The sequence below is a fragment of the Homalodisca vitripennis genome, chromosome 7 (assembly GCF_021130785.1).
Source record: "Homalodisca vitripennis isolate AUS2020 chromosome 7, UT_GWSS_2.1, whole genome shotgun sequence".
NCBI classification, from domain to species: Eukaryota; Metazoa; Arthropoda; class Insecta; order Hemiptera; family Cicadellidae; genus Homalodisca; species Homalodisca vitripennis.
In genome coordinates, this window is record NC_060213.1 from 5,282,495 (window position 1) to 5,289,152 (window position 6,658).

At 27.9% G+C, this 6,658-nt stretch overlaps 1 long non-coding RNA gene across 1 annotated transcript; it reads right to left on the reverse strand.

The window, feature by feature from the left end:
* Positions 1 to 725: 725 nt before the first annotated feature.
* Positions 726 to 2,037, reverse strand: LOC124366500. The gene is made up of 2 exons (XR_006922816.1): positions 1,918 to 2,037; positions 726 to 932 (listed from the first exon to the last, which is right to left on the reverse strand). It is a non-coding gene; the product is annotated as an uncharacterized LOC124366500 (long non-coding RNA).
* Between the last annotated feature and the right edge of the window lie 4,621 nt (positions 2,038 to 6,658).

The window sequence follows — 6,658 nt, forward strand, 5'->3', positions numbered from 1 at the left end:
ATTAATAGATAAGTAGCTAAATATAGGTGTAGAAGAACTGTCGGTTAATGTAAACATGACTCAACTTACCTATATTTATGCACTTCGACAACCTTATAATTGTAATTTAGAAAAAAATCATATATAATGAAATATGTGTCACGTATCATATGTCGAAAAAAACATTCTTAATTCTCTATTTTTAAATGTGATTAGTTATACCCAGTATAAATGTTCCATGAGTATAAATCGTAAAATATATATTGCAACATTTATAATTTGTATAAATAGTAAAGTTGTACTGTATTTATTCAAATAAATAATAATTTCATCCACAAGATATGAACATTTGGTGATTATTATTGCAGTATTTTACTGTGTGCATACCTCTAATATTTAATTTAATCTAATTGGTAATAATAAGATGAAATTATTAGGGGTAATACTGAATATCTATGTATATTTCTAAACTTAAATTGAATACTATGCAATTATTTTATATAAATATATTCCTAATTTTATTGTATCCAACGATCATCAAAAATTGTAAAATATCACTCTTTTACAGTTAAAAGGAATGTAAAATTGGTTATATTAAAACAAATTATATCAATGATTTCAAATGAAAATGTTTTATAACCTACATTTCCATGTGTTACATGTTTTCCCTCGAGATACATGAGTAGTATAAATATTGAATTATTAATCTATATTATATTGCTTTTAATGGAGTGAGAGACATCCTATTTTTAACTGTTTACTAATTTATTTACAATAAATATAATTACACTGTACGTATTACATAATTTTTACGATTGACCCGGAGATGGTGTAGTAGGATAGTCAGGATCAGTGTAGTTGTCACCGTAACCGTAGTCATCCACTCCTTCAGGCCAGTCATCCAGCGGGGATCCCAGAGTCATGAGCCCCAAGATGGTTGCAAAAATTGCAATCTGCATGAAGGAAATCAAACTGATAATTTAAAGCTTTATAAAGAAGGTTGTATTTTAGAGTATATATTTCGAAAGCCCATGAAGAAAATTTCTTTCCAAGATTAATAGTTCTTGGTTTTGTATTACAAGTTAATTAGATTTGTGACTGCTTTCGTCTTACAACAAGCATAAATAAATCTGAATCATAATTTTTTTTATTTTTCTAATGTTCATTTGAAAAAGCTCTGTTTCTGTTGTTTACATTTTAAGAAGGAATTGTTATAAATACTTCTAAATTAGAGACGTAGATATTTTTTAGGTTTATTTAAACATGTTTTTTACTATTTTCGGAATAGAAAAAAAAATTATATAGTTTCTCTGTGTGTGTGTGTCTTGTTGCTAATCTTGTTATGTACTGAAACACAGCTGATTTATAAATTTAATTCTTAAAATAATATTAATTTAATATAAAAAACAATGTTTACATCTAATTTTATATCTAGTAAGCTACTATTTTATCGGTACGTCATGTTATATTTTAAAAACTTAATGGTTTAAAGCTTTGTTTATTTTAGGAGAATTTATGATTAAACGCAAATTAAATACTTCAAGTATTCCATTTAGATGTTATATTAATTTTTATTGTGACAAAATTATAGAGTTTATCGTTTTTTTATTCATGTATAATACCACGTATTGATGCTACCATTCAATAGCATAGTAGAACAATGTTTGAATTGCAGTGTTATGAAATATCCCATCGACTTTTATAAAAGGAATGGATTGTTTCTGTCAGTCATATTTTGCTAAAAAGCTAATTATATAATTGAAAAATAATGATATTTTTTATTAATTAAAAGTAATAATACATTACTATTAAAATAATGGTGATAAATTTATTGCATTCAAATATAAACTGTTTAACGTACAAAACTGTAAATTTCAAAAGTTCCTAATGTTTAATATAAATTTGATTTGTTATTGTGTGTGTACAAATATTACTTACCAAAATGATTCTGAACATGTCTTTAGTGTAGAGCTCTGAGAAGAGTGAGAGCAAACACGACCGAGGCACCTTTTATCGTAGACCCACTATTGTTCTATATCTCATGTGGCAAGCTTCGCATGTTTCATTCCTAGTCTACATTCTCAGATGGCAAACACCTATGAGAGAAAATGTGGGAATTACTTTCTAAATTGTGTGAATATCTTCACCCCACATTTACTATAGTCGCCATACCACCTTTCGTTCCTTGTATGAATTATCTTTCTATTAGTTGATTTATTAGTAAGTAAAAAACTATGAACTGACAGGTATATAAACTTTGAATAAATTTAGTTAAGGGGTTCTAATTATTATACTTGTTATTATTGACAAATTCAATTTTGCACTTGTCGTACTTTGAGATCATGGTAGTTTTTCAATCGAGTTTGTACAAATATATTCCAGTGGAGATGGTATCTATAAATAATCTATAAAAGGGCTCTAGCTGTTACTATAGCGTAACCAAAAGCTGTCGATTTTAGTTTGGCTTAATGTATAAAGAAGATCTGTGTATATTATTTGTAATTAGTATTCAGTAATGTTTTAATTCAACCTAATAATGTGAAATTATAAGCTCAAATATCTGAAAATACTTTTTCTGAGCTAAAATTTGTATAAAAAGTGTCATCTTGGGTCTACGTAGTAAGTTATTCCAGGTCAAATATAAAAACAGCATTTCACAAATTCTCTGTATTATTTTGGATTTTTTTACTCCAATGATGTTACTAAATAATATAAAAATTGTTCAGCATAACATTTATGACACATATTTTATCCATTCATCTTATAACACTTAACTACTTTTTCCAATTATAAACTCATTAAACATAATATAGCAAACTAGGCATCAAACTCATGTTGTAATGGTCGTAAATGAAATAAATCTGACATTGATGGATAGACATATTGGTTGTTGATATATATTCAATAACTATTTTAGTAAATCGGCCTATAAATAAATACGTTAAACTTTAACCTAACCTTTTTACATAAGTAGAAGATTATAATCTAATTTAATGATTCACAAGAACTATTTTTAGTTAGGTTAAGTTAAACAAATAAAATCCATTTAATCTTTTTAAAACCTTAAAAACGTTGTAACAGAAGGCAACGTAATATAATTGCTTGTTTTTGTATAGTACAGTATCGTCTAATATCAATCTTGACGCAGTGTTTCAGATAAATAACACTTACTTTACAGTTTGAAATGAGAGATCTGATTAATTTAAAAAGTCTGTACATCCCGTATGTTTGGAACTCATAGTTTAATGAACATTTTGGATTGGTTGGAAGATTATTAGTATACATAATTATATAGAATTATCATACCACTCTATATTTCAGTGGTTTCAATATATAATTTCTTCTTCCGACTAAGCCTTAAACATTATATCATATAGAAATTAGTGAAAAAAAACATTCAGTAAACATGTTCGAACGAAAAACAATTGTTTTTATATCAATCGAAAACTGATATCTATTACTTCCATGCATAGCTTTTGCTCATGAATGGTAATATTCAATATAATTAATTAATGATATTTATACAATAACATAAATTCACATTTGCCAAACTTTAAAACTATTGTTTAGTTGTTACTTTATCGGTCATATTAATTTGAAATAGCAATGTTTTTGTTAAAAAGAGGATTCGTTATCTAGGCGTTTCGTTTAGATTTGTTTTCAATTTTATTTTGATTAAGCAAAGGCCACCATAATTGATGCAATGTGTTTTCACAATAAAAATTGATTTAAACCTTTAAATAATCTACCTAAACAGTAAAAAATCGATTTACTAAAGAAATGTTGAATCATTTACGAGACGTATTATGAAATAAAATATCTTTCACATATAACGCAAGATGTTATCAAGATAATCCGTATTTCTCACCGTACTCATGCAGTTCAACTAAGTTCACTCATCACTTAAAGCGTTGACTCTGAGTTAGAGGCAGTGCGAACTCTTAACAACATTACAAACTTCCAACATTTCCTACATGTTCAAGAGTTTGTTCTTAGCAAACAAACACTGTTGAACCCATTTAGAATTATTTATGTTGGAAATATATGGTTACAAATATTTTCAGCTGAACACAGTCAATTTACAAAAAGTTCTTTTCATTTGTCAGTTACTTTTACATTTCGTACCACTGTAATGTAGATCTTTCTATAGCTAATCTAGGCATTGCAGGAACTTCACACAGGTATACATAAATACTTATATTGTAGCTAAGGAGGACTATATAAATTTAAAAGTATACCTGTAATTCCTACTAGTTATTAAGATAAACTGAGTCTTTAGTTTTATAGAGCTGAATAACAAGGATGTCCATTTAGTTTTCAAACATTTTTTCTAAATATTGCTTAAAACATCAGGGCCGATATAGTTTGTCTCTAATTGAATGAAAAAAAAGTGGTTAAGGAGGGAATAATTATATTTTTGTGTTAATAACTGGCATTGACCCTTAATATTTCTTTTAGCTAAGAGTCAAATTTCACTGTACACAACCATGTTTTCCATAATACCGATAGAGGATTTTTTGATGACAGATATCGTCCACCATTTACTCTAGTTTTTTTGGAGGCAAACAGTTTTAAAAATATGAACAGAAAACGTTTTCTCACTTTATATTTCTCTAGATTGATACAGTTAAAAACCTTATGTCATACATATACATAATACTTACATCATTTTCAGAACATTAAATACAAAACTAACAATTTTTTACTTACTTTTGTAAATATTAGTCTTTTATATTTGAGAAAAATACGAACCTATAATAAATTTTCTTTTTAAATGATTATTCTTTTTGATGTTGAGCTTTTATGAAAATAAGTGCGCCTTAAGAGACATGTCATTCCTATAAGAGGTATTTAAAGACATTTCTTAAAAAAATTAGGATTTGTGCTCATTTAATTACGGAACATAGATATTTTTGGATTGTGGAAAAAATCTATGACATGTTTCCATTATTAAAGTTTACATTTCAATCCAATTTGAAACTAGTCAGATTTGAGCTTTGAGCCTGGGTCATATAATAATACAGCCAGCAATTCCTGCAACTATAAAAGAATACATAATAAGAAGGCAACAATTTTGTGCGCCTTCGAAATTGGGAAATATAAAAAAATTTTAAAAATTAATAACGTCTTATCAAAACTTCAAGAGGGAACATTTAGCTCAGCGAATGTGATCGTGAGCAGGGTAACTGTAAGAATAATTAGTAGAACCCATATTCAGTTGTTAGTAGATCATTTACTACAAAAAAATGCTAATAATAATTTTGGCTGTTTTAAAAATAAAAATGTGGACATATTTTATCACTGTTTTCACATTATCTATTATAATTGAATAAATATACGGAAGGGGAGGGAATGGGGAGGGTTTCCTAGCCGGCTCGTAATGACCTCCTTGCTACGTAGTTGTGCTGAAAAGTCTTGCTTGTATGTAAATTTTGTGTTTAAGTTAATATTAAAAATCCAGTTTTTGCAACATCCAAAATGTGCCACTGTCACAGACTTGACTATAGGAGTCTGGAGTTCACGCCTGTCTGGGGAGATCCAACAGAAAACGACGTTCAAAACCACCTCTTTGTATAATTTGTACTAGGAATAGCTCTGTCCTGTTTACCCAGCAGCCATCTCGTGTAATCCAGATTAAGTGGAGCTTTCATTGTATCTTCCAGTTCACAGAGAACGCATTCTTTATTATGCACTGTGCTGATGAGTGGTGAAATAAATTCTACTTGAGATTATGGCTGCTAAGAGAGGTGGACCGATTCGTTTTTCAGAAGTCGTGGCTCTAGCTGTATATAGGAAAATTTGCACATACTAAAGGGCTATAACATCCTCAGAGTTATCAGTCTGATAATGAGGTATATTTCGCTGAAAATAGATGATTAGAAACACTGTGCGTGTTTTCAAGTTCAAGTTCAAGTTCAAAAATGCTTTATTCACAAAATTTGATTTTACAAACAAACATGCATTACATTATCCCATGCGCTCAAGCGCGCGCGGGATGAGAAATTATTATTATACTTCAATATTACAAAACTGTTCATCAGCCAGTCTTTTGGAATTCGTTACATTTACAGCATTAACAAACATTAATCTTAATATTATCAACAGCACTAATCTGACATAATCTGATTAGTCTGATCTGACTGATCGTGTTTTAATCTACTTGTTTTAATCTACATGTTTTAATCTATTTAAGTAATTAAATTTTTTTCAATTATTTATCCCGTGTAGTGTATCGTATTGGCCAAAGTTAGTTTTTTTTTTGCAATAAGCTATTTGAAACTAGTATTCTTTAACTTGTAGTGTTTTCATAGTATATTTATTTTCATTTTCTAAGACAATGATATATATATATATATATATATATATATTTTTTTTTTTCAGAATAATTGGTGATTATTCAGATAATTAAAGTTTCATATTACGCTTACTATTATGGAAGATTTTTAAAATAATGTGGTACAAAATTACTTTTTCCGTTTTGTTTTACAAACACTAAAAATATACTCTAAATTTATATTTAATAAATATTATTTTCTAAGGTAATGTAAGAGTACTATTTATTGAAAATATGTGATAAAACCTTATACTCAAGTTATGATGTATACGTCTAAGATTTTACTAAACAAAAATCATTATTTGATCAAGCATCATGATATAATAGAATGTTTAACTAATTTGT